The sequence below is a fragment of the Apteryx mantelli genome, chromosome 1 (assembly GCF_036417845.1).
Source record: "Apteryx mantelli isolate bAptMan1 chromosome 1, bAptMan1.hap1, whole genome shotgun sequence".
NCBI lineage: Eukaryota > Metazoa > Chordata > Aves > Apterygiformes > Apterygidae > Apteryx > Apteryx mantelli.
In genome coordinates this window covers 46,330,373-46,341,256 of record NC_089978.1, presented here as the reverse complement: position 1 = coordinate 46,341,256, position 10,884 = coordinate 46,330,373, and positions in this window count along the sequence as shown.

Below are 10,884 nucleotides of genomic sequence, written 5' to 3'. Positions count from 1 at the left end.
CCGCTCCACAAATTCGAACGAAATCCTTCTCTCGCCTTTCCTGTTAGCAAGGGAGCGAGTTCGGTTTAAAGCGTCACGTGGTGTTGGGGGGTGGGGCCTGTGACGGAAGAGGGGAAGGGACCGTTAGCGTGAGCGGGGCACTTTCCGCTTCCGGGTAGGGTGCGAGGCGCGGCGGGGCCGCTATGGCGAGCAATGCCGCCAGCCTGAACGCGGTGCGAGAGACGATGGACGGTGCGTGCCTGCGGCTGTGCCGCGCTCGGGGGGGCGACCAGCGCGCTGCCGGGGCGCCCTGTTCCCCCGCTGCCGCCGTGTTCACGCCGCGCCGGCCTGGGCGGGCTCCCTCTGGGCGGCTGCTGGGCCGCCGGCCGATGCCTGGCCTCTGCGAGCGGGTCGCAAAGCTCGCTACTCATCGGCTTTGCCTCCTTGCCTGTCTGCCTCTCGCTCCGTAGGCTGCTGGGCCGTTATCCGCCTCTTAACTGAAACAGCTGTCTTGTCTGTGAAGAGGTTTCGTGCATACAACCGATTCTTTTTTACTTCGTGTAACGCATAGCGTCTTAAACACTGCAGCCATGTAGTACTAGCATTGTTAGACCTTGTGTATCTGTTTAACTATTAAGCATTTTATTAAGCATAATTTTTTTTGAAAATATATTTGCTGTTTCTCTGCTTGTCTGTTGAAATGGTTAATATAAGCTACAGTATCTGTGCATCTTTTTGAACTAGGGGGAGGAAAGTACATGGAAGGGAACAAAAGAGCCAACTCTTATGGGTTGTGTATAGCATGGCAGCCTCTGAACTGATCTTAACCCCAATATCGTGTTTCTGTGGGATGTAATAGGTAGCTGTTCTTTTATTGTCAGAAATGCAAACTAAATTAGTAGGGGAATATCACAGAGGGCAAAACGGAGAGCATTATTATGCCCCTGTATTAAGCAGTGAGTTCAATATGTAGTTCTTAAAAAGGCTATGTAGTGCTGGAAGAGGTTTTGAGAAGGGCAGCCAGTATTGTGGAATAGCTTCTGAAACAAAAAAATTGACTCTTATGGGTGAACAGTGTGGGAGAAATGGCACTCGGAATAGTGGAGAATTTTAGAGATCTATAAGCCATGAGCAGCATCAGTAGGGTGAATAAGGATCGGTTGTTAGTGTCTTTTCCAGCCCAACTATGGGGCATAAAAGCCAGGTGGTGGCAGGTTCAGGTGGTGTTTCTTAATGAATTGTGAAACTGGAATTCATTGGAACAGATGCCAAAACTTTACATGTGTTTCAGGTTGACTGGAAAGTTTACAAACAAGAAATCCTTTGAGGGTTGTTAAATACAAAGACTCCCTTTAAAAATGCTTTAATAAGGGGCTAGAGGTTTGGGGAGGTATCAGGGGAGGTATCACTTTGTTATTTTCTTACATTCTTCCCTTGTTATCCAGTTATGGCTACTGTTAATAAGGATTTCTCAGCAAAGACTTTTGTGAGTTTTGCACTAGTGTAAAAAACAGCTCAGCCACTGAGCTATCAGCTTGTGCTTCCTGCTACTGGAGGCAAGGCAGGATTAGCTAGATTACTAGCTGTCTTGATGCTTCAAGAGGCTGAGACCATTCTGTGCAGCTGAAGAGACGTTTATTTGTGAAGGACGGTGATACTAAGTTTTCCTGCCTGTACTTGATACCTGCCCTTTCCCCATTTCTGCAGGGATATTTTAGGTGGTAGGGACAGCATGCAGAATTGGAGACAAAATAAGACTTTTGAAAACTGTTGTCAAAATGTACTAGCCTTTAAATCTGGGAGCCCAGGCTTTGTGTAATATGTACATTTTATTTAGAATGGGCATTCACAATTTAATCTCCTTCCGAGGTCAGGTATTTCTGGAAGAAAAATAACTTCCATTGACTTAAAAATAGGCTTCCCTATATGCTTGATATTTAAAGATATACTTTAGGGAGTTTCAAAAATATTCTCATGCTTGAACTCCTACTGCACTCAATTCTAAAATCAACTCTTAAATTATTTTGGGGACCTTTATACTGTTCAAAAGTCTATGTTGGATCTTGCTTAACTTACTGCATAAGAAAGAGAACATACAGCGGAAGCAAATGTATTAGTAGAGTCATTAAAAAAAAAAAAGAATTGTTAAGAGCTCAGATTTTTTTCTTGGAGAAACTCTGATACATCTCCCTGCCAAACATGCTGCCTCAACATCTAAAGATATTTCCTATTAGAAACTAGTGATCATATAGCACATGCCTAGTAAATTTTGTAATAAAACTTCATCAGTTCTATATCACTTAATGTTCAGTGTTATTTTTATTACAAATGTATCAATAGATTGTTGCTTTATTTGGATGTTTAAGATGCTTTCATGTGGGCAGGAAATGCATGTGTAATATATTTGTAATGGTTTGGTTTCAAGCCATGGGAATTAAAAACCATCTTGGGGAGAAGGAAGCTTTGTGTCTTGTAATTAGGGCTTTGGTCTGACTAATTGCTTTCATGTCTTAAACATGCATGTTTTCTTAATCCAAACTGCTCATGGAGGCATTGTCATACTTATTTAGTGGAAGTCAGAGGTTTTTTCATAGCACCTGCCATTTCCCTGTGGCTTCAGTGGAGTTGACTGGGTACTTCAGGCCTAGTGTTAGTCCTTTAGTAAGGCCTGAATAGGTGTGACTCTGAGGCTATGCTACAGTGTTTGATATACTGAAGTAGAGTGTTTTCATAGCTGTGAAGCGAACAGTTGTGACTTGCCATGCTGATATGGTAAGAAAGACATTCTACTTCACTTTCTACTTCTAATTTTGGAGAGGTTTGCTCAATCATAGAAACAGTGTAAGTGGTATTTGTACAAAGTAAATCGGTATTGCTGGAGATGTAGCTTCAGGATGGAGTCTACTGTAGCTCCAGAAGCAAAATCTCAATGAACTGTACTGTTTTACATATAATGAAAGCTGTAGACGAGATTAAAAAATATGGGGTCTTTAGGGGAAAGTTTGTAATGGAAGAGGATTTTTTTTTTTTTCCTGCACAAAGCTACCTGGAACTCCACTGACTCCTTCGAAATGTCTAATAATACTGACACTTGGTGCTGCTTTTTAATCATGTCATGGAAAGTTCAAGTGATATTGCTTACTTTAACCCAATGTTAGTGCTAGAGGTAAAGCCAGGTGCAGATATTGAAGGAGAAGGGTGAGAAAACTCCTGATGTTCTCCTAGGTTTTAAGAGCGGACTTCCAGTCTGTTTAAGTAGGACTTCCAGTAAGTATCCAGAGTTCAAAAGCACATACTACATAAAAGGTAGACTATAAGGAATTACTGTCAAGCACTTTAATTATTGAATTTCTCACTTAATTTTTTTTAAGTCTCTCAAAAAACATTATCAAGGATTAAGTTCACTGAACCAGAAAAGTATGATATTTAAGTTATAGTTAGAAGCTGTGGCTTCTGGTTTACACTGAAAAGCTGAATATGAATGTTCTTTTTGAGGTTTAAACTGCAAGGGTTTTCCACTAATTGCCTTATTCACAGATTCTACTCTAGAAATTAAATGTTGATGAATAAGATTTTTGAGCATTGAAACTTCACGGTCTGTAGGGACTAAATTATTTTCATTTTTTTGTGTCACAGTTCTATTTGAGATTTCAAGATTATTAAACACTGGTTTGGATATGGAGACCTTGTCTATTTGTGTGCGGCTTTGTGAACAGGGGATAAATCCAGAAGCGTTATCATCTGTTATTAAAGAACTGCGTAAGGCTACAGAAGCTCTAAAGGTAATTCTGTTGCTTAAAAAGTACATAACTTGTTTTCAAAAGAAAATCAGACCTATGTTCAATGTGCTACTTCAGCATATAAATATTACTTTAAGATGTAAGATGCCTTTTTAAAACAAAGAAATGAACTGTTATCCTTAAAGGCAATCAATATGACTGAACATAATATGAAGTAAGAAATGGTACTTTTTTTAGAAATATATAGATTAACTCTTATAAAAAAGTATAAGAAAGAGTTGTATTCTGGGCATTTTTGGCCACCGTTTGCTGTCTCATCCATATTGTCATGGCATAGCTAGATCCCTACTTTCTCCTTCAGCCTACATCTCATTTCTGCAACATTGGGGTCCTCATGGCCTAATAATATATGGAGCAATACTTGTCTACAAGTTCATGCAGCTTGCTGTTGCTAATGTAGTCTTCACCCATTGCTCTTACCACATTAACCAGTGCTTTGAATCTGTTCAAATACAAAGAGCATATCATATATATGTGTGTGTGTGTATATATATATGTATATATATATACATATAAAACTTAGCATTTCCCTGTAGAGAAGCCAATTAGTGTAATGCCCTCCCCTCCTTCTCAAAAAAGACACCCAGGAAAACAAAAGGATTTTTATTCTTTACTGTCTACCTAAACATCATGGTTTATTTTCTGCTGTCTCTTATGTTTGCTGCTTTCTGTGGTGGTGGAGGGGAAATCTACATCTAGTCTATCTCTGAAATCTTCTGGAAGACTATGTTCTGATGCTTACAAAACTCAGCTGGGGGAGTTTGACTAGATGGATGCTAGTCAAGTCTATTTTTCACCTTTTTTCTTCAGTTTTTGCCCTTATTTCTAACTCTTGTTTATTCATACATATTTTATATTCATGTACATGCTTAAAGATGTGCATATATGTGTTTAACTATGTGTGTATAAGTATTTGTGGGAGCTGTTTTGTTTCTTCCCTTTTACCAGTTTGTCATTCCCGTTGCCATCCTTTGCCTGTTTGTCCCATAACTGGCTTAAAATTTACGTATGTCTGTCTCCAATGTTGGAGCCAACTGATTGGGGTTTTAGAGTCACACAGTAACAAAAATATTGACTGCCAACTGTGTTTGAATAATTGGCAGTTATGCTGTTTGATTAATATTGTTCTTTTAAGCTTTGTGTAAATTTAGCTGGTATGAATGGGAGTAGTGATTATTATAAATTGCATAAAGAAGTAAACTGAAGGAAAATTATGCGCATCTGAGTACTTTTTGAATGCATTAGAGCAAAATGTCCAATATACAGGCTGCTCAGATACAGTATGCACAAAATTTAACACAGGCAAAACAAGTAATGGCTATGTTAATAAAGGCTAATGGGAGTTGACAGTATTTAAAAATATACAGAAGTATTCATTGGAAAACAACACTGCACATCTTACAAAGATTATTAATAGCTTGTTTTTAGACTTTAAGTACTTTAGGCCAAATGAAAACAGCCATAAGAAAAGACTTTATGTATGATTTTATCTACGTGGTGTCTACTTTTGGTGGCTTATTTGCAGTAAATAGTGTTTCTGTTTCTAGGCTGCTGAAAACATGACAGGCTGACATGGGAAAAGATTTCTTCATGAGATGAATGCCAAACTGTAGAATTAACAGAGGATTTGAAGATTGGCTGCTATCAGAAATACAAAATGAAGTTAGTGTGTGTGAAGGTTTCAGAATGTTTCTGTAATCTTCTTGAAAAGGATGATGTACAGAATAGCTTTATTGTAACATTTTAATAAGATAAACCCACCAATAATCTCATTACTCTTTATTACATGGTATTTTTGTGAAACGTGTAAACATAGTGCTATTGTTTTTCTTCTACATCCAGTATTTTTTAAACCATGAAAAATACTGCACACTTGCTAAACTTAGCAGTGTGTAGCCACATAGTTATAATGAGTATAGCTTGTAAGTGCATCCTTTAGAAGTGCTAATCTATTCTGTTTTTATCCTTTGCATTGATGTGAAACTACATGTACAGTTTTAGCTTTACTTTATGGACAAGATACAAATGAAGGCCTTCCTGACTTGATTTTAGAGTATAGGAAATTAATGACTTAAGTCTCCATTTGAAAGTAAGAAATAAAGCACTTTTGATAATGAGGATATTGCATTGTCCTTTTAATTCACACTGTTGAGAAAAGTGGATTTTCAACTTGGATCAGAAAGGAGCTTCAGTACATGCTGAGATGTATGTAAATTTGAATTCTAGAGTACACAGTATTTTATACACTTTAGACAGTTTATATTTGTGTTCTGAATACTAAAAATATTAAAATATAGCCTAAAATATTAAGGCTATATTCTAGTCAAAGCACATATGAGGGGTGTCAGATCTAGTTGATGAGAGCTAAGTGTTTAAAACAGTCATTTGATATAGGAATGTCCACTTATTCAGCAGTAAGAATCTTCACTGATACCAAATAAGTGTTTACAGTATATACAGTAAACTGTTTATCATGTTACCATCCAGTGCAATATCCTTGCATCCAAGAATTATACTTTTTAATAAGAACTATTTCCTTTTCCTGTATTCACTCGGCTGTTGTTCAAGTTTTTCAAATTTTTTGTTGGCATTAATGGCTTCATGGTTGATCACAAAGTGTAGTGCTGTTAATGGGACCTAAAGTAACCTCTGAGATTAATAGGGTGGAGCGCATATGGAAATGAACCTGGAATATTAAGTCAAACTTCTTATTTGAGGAGAATAAAAGGGGTTTTGTACTTTGAGTTTACATTTTATGAACTCTAGGGAGGTCACAACTCCACAAAAACTGATTAAGCAGGCAAAATGCTTCATATTGCTGGCAGAGAGAACAGAAAAATATATATATAACACCACATCATTTACCATTATTTCCAGTTACCCTGGCCAAAAGCATCATTACAGAAAGACGGTCCTGGAAGCATAGGATAGCATAGAATAAAGCTTCTCGATAACCAGCCTGGGGGTTTCATAAGTAGTATCATTTATGAAACAAACTCTGAAAGCTTTCTGTAAACTAGCAAATACGCTGAAAACAATCATTCTGAAATCCTGCCAGAGGGCATGTTCTTTTTAGTGCTTCCTCCCTCTTCCTCCATCACCAGGTTTCTGAGTGCTAAACTGCTTCTGATGACCTCCCTTGAGATCACAGTCTTGATCACTTTGCATTTATATATTTCCAGTAGTATTTTTAACTTTCATTATACTTAGGGAAAAGCTCGAAATCAGGTTGTGTCCTTGAAATGCTTAACACCAACTTGCAAATGCAATATTAGAAAAAAATATATTTAATTCTTGTTCCTGTCTGGGTAAATTGCATTTGCCCTTTTTCCATGTATAAACTTACTGGTTTTATACACTCTGTAGAGTTGTTGTACAGAGTTATACAAGCAGGGTATGTTTCAAAAACCCAGTGTGACAGATGTAAAGCAAAAAACGCATCATTTTCACTATTAAATGGAGCTAAATGGTAACATTGTTTTTACTTAATATTTCATATTTACAAAATCAAATGCAATGCTTTTAAGGTTGGATACTTAACAAATATTTGGGCTGAAAGCAGTGAGAGACAGTTTCTTCAAACTGGCAGATCTGTGGTGGCCTAGAAAGTTCCTCAGCATACTTTGCAAAATTATTTTCAATATACTGAGCAGAACAAATGTTTTTAGGGACTTGGTGTAACAGAACCTCTACTTGCTTTTGCTTTGGGGTAACAGCCAATAAAAAATACACAAGATAGTTTCTTTTTCTTCCTGGGAAGAAAAAAGGAAAATCCCTCTGGTAGGAAGTTTCATACTAAAAATGGCTCTGTACTATAAAAATAAAGTCTATGGTTTCATTAGCATCCCCACTCAGTAAACATGAACTGAAATTTAGCATTGATGGCTGAGAAGCCTTATGTTGCATTTGTAACACACAACCTTCTACTACATTTAACTCTTAAGAAGTCAAGCAAATGGCATATGCTTTTCATCTATGCTCCTTATTTACTTACATACCTTTTCTAACATAGAAGTGTCTCTCCAGGTGGAAATCTTGAAAAGATAAATGTAAGAATAGCTATACAGGTTCTGACCAAAGGTTCTTTTAGCCCAATAGCCTGTCTTTTGTAGTCAAAAAGGAGGTATTTAGGGAAGAATAAGAACAGTGCAAGCATACCTGGTACTTTTCCTTTTTTCCCAGCTTCCAAAAATGTCTTCAGTTTTAGGCTTTCCTAAGCTTCCTAAAGGCTTGTCTGTTTAGTAATCCCCAGTGCTGCTTTTTGCAGTACTTGTCCAGTTTCCCTTGGCCCAAAAATGCTTCCTGAATAACAGCTTTTAGCAATCTATGTACATTGCATAGAGAAACACTTCTTGTTTATTTTGAACCTGACTTTCACTAGCTTAATGTAATATTTGCTACATGATGAATCCTTACCTGTCATGTTTACGCTGGTCATGATTCTGTAGATATATACCATATTCCCCTTTAACTTCCTCTTTTCCAGACTGAAATGTGTTAGTTGAAATGTTCCTTGGCTGCCCAAAGGCATGGCACAGCTTTTATGTTTCTTTTCCTTTGAAACATTTCTGGGTCTAAAATATTATTTTCTGAAAGAAGGGACCCAAAACTGCACATAGTATTCAAAGTGTGACAGACCACACAGTTATTTACTGGCCTGTTTAGTCTTTTGTTCTTTATTTCCTTCCTAGTAATTCCTAATACTTTGCTTTTTTTAGTCTGCACTGAGCTGTTTGCATGGAATTACCTATCATGACCAAAGGGTCTTACTCTTGAGTGGTAATGGTAAGCTCAAAGGCTATTGTTTAATATGTGAAGTTGTGGTTGTTTCTCCCCACGAATGTCATCTGCCATTTTATTTCATAGTCACTCAGTCTTATGTGTCTTTCTGCAGTTCTTCACAATCTGCCTGTAGTCTTACTACCCTCAGTAACACTATCATCAGCAAACTTTGTCAATTTGTCCCTTTTTTGAGATTAATTATGAATAGGTTAAACGGTACATGACTTAGCAAAGACTGTGGAGCACCACTGTTGACCTGTTGGAAGGACTGACTGTTTATTCCCATTACTTCTCGGTGACCGTGAATAAAATCCACCCTTGCCTAGTACTTAGTTCCTCATTCTTAAACTGAATATATTTAGTGTCACATATATCAGTTTTGTCCAAATACTTGCACTATTGATGAACATTGAAATTAATAGAGTGCTTTCCTTTTGTTATAGTAAAGAATAATTCAAAGAAAATGCATGTTTTGTAAGATAGTCGATAAAAACAGCCTGGAACTTGGGAACCTGGAAGAGTTAACATTGTCTTAAAAATGCTGTTGCCTTTCCAGAAAGTCTGTCAGAGCTTAAGTACAGTTATGCATCCAGTCCTACAGAGAGCACACCATTTTAAGTAAGGAGCAGGATATGTGGCATTTTAATTATATAGTTACATTTTAGAAATTTAAACAAGTAAGAAAATAATTTTGTAGGGGATTATAGAATAGTGGAACAAGAAGACAAGATGCTCTGAAGCCTCCATCAACATTAGGGAGTTCAAGGTCCTTAGTCATTTACATGGGTAACCAGAAAGTCTGTTAACCAAACAAGGGGGAAAAAAACAAATGAGGAGGGGGGGAAAAAAAAAAAGCTGGGTGATGATCATCAGGGCAAGACACCTGACCTAATAGAACTGTATCCATGCAAAGTGCGTACATATTTGTCTGGTAACTATTTTCCACCTTCTGGTCTCCAGTTGTACAAATACTGGTTTAATCTAGACCCACTTTTTGAGTGAACTGACTAGTTCTGTCTGAAATAAGTGTGAGTGCTGTTGTGGGTATAGCTTGCTCCCAGGACTGCTCCCTGCAGCCTGCACCAGGTTGGGTGCTTGCACTCTTCTCCAGCACTTCACTTTCAAACACTCCTGTATACTTTTATGTCACAGACTAAAGCACACTTACAGTTTCATGCTGTGAAAGTCACACAGTCCTCATTACTTCAGATACTTTGAACCACAAAAATGGACAAAAATAACCTTTTAAGGATCAGCACTGACCCAAATGACAAAATGCTATGTAGTGTGGTTGTAGCCAGCCTGCCCTAAAGAGAGAGAATGCTGAAGTGTGGGAACATACACTACTACCTGTGGCCTGAGCTGGGGCTAAGGATGGTTTTAGTACTGCAGATGTAACCAAAGGAGTTAAGTGATTAGTTCTTTGAACCAAAAGTATGACTTTTAATTAAAGTTTGGAAAAATGAGAATTCCGAAGAACCAAATGCCTGCCTGAAAATGTAATTTTGACATTTAAAAGAGCAGAAGTGAACAGAGAACTGAAGACCTAGAATCAGCACTAGTGAATAGTGAATCTGTGAACTTGGGTTTTTATCAGCAAGGAATAAAAGACAACATACTGAATTCCATTTGAACATTGTTTGGTTGAAAAGGGTGGCAGGTTAGGTTTTTTTATTATTATTTATAAGTTTAGGTGTGAAAGGTGATGATGCTGATGTAGTATACTTGAATTCATGCAGGACAATTGGCATAGTACTGCATGACATTCTTGATTGAAACACTTGGATTATATGCAGTTAACACATGGTGAAGGAAATCGGTAAGGGAGACAACTGCTAGTAAGGTACTGGAGGGATTCATTCTTTATTCAGCACAGTTCAATATTTTTCTTAAGCTACGTGGTAATAGGGAGATCATTGCTTTCTGAATTTGCGGAGGATAAAAAGGGAAGCAAACTGAGAAATTACTCTGGAGAAGTAATATGAATGGTCAGATTGAGTAGTCCCAGTTCAGTAGGATGTCTTCTAATGCAACTAAATCAGAGAGTATTTCTGGGAAACAGAAATGAAAGTTCTGCTTAGAAAATGGGAGACTCTGGGCGCATCTCCAGTGTTGTTTTGGATCATACTCCCTTTCATTCAATTCCCAGGTGCTGGTCTCCTGACTGTCCATGCTGCATGCATGACAGATCACTCCTAGGATATCTTTTGACTCCTCAGACAAAACTCAGGAGCCATTTTACGGTCAGATCATTTCAGGGATCACTCCTGTAGGTAGTAGAGTCAGGACTGTGCCAGGTATTGTTCCCTTTATACCCACACCT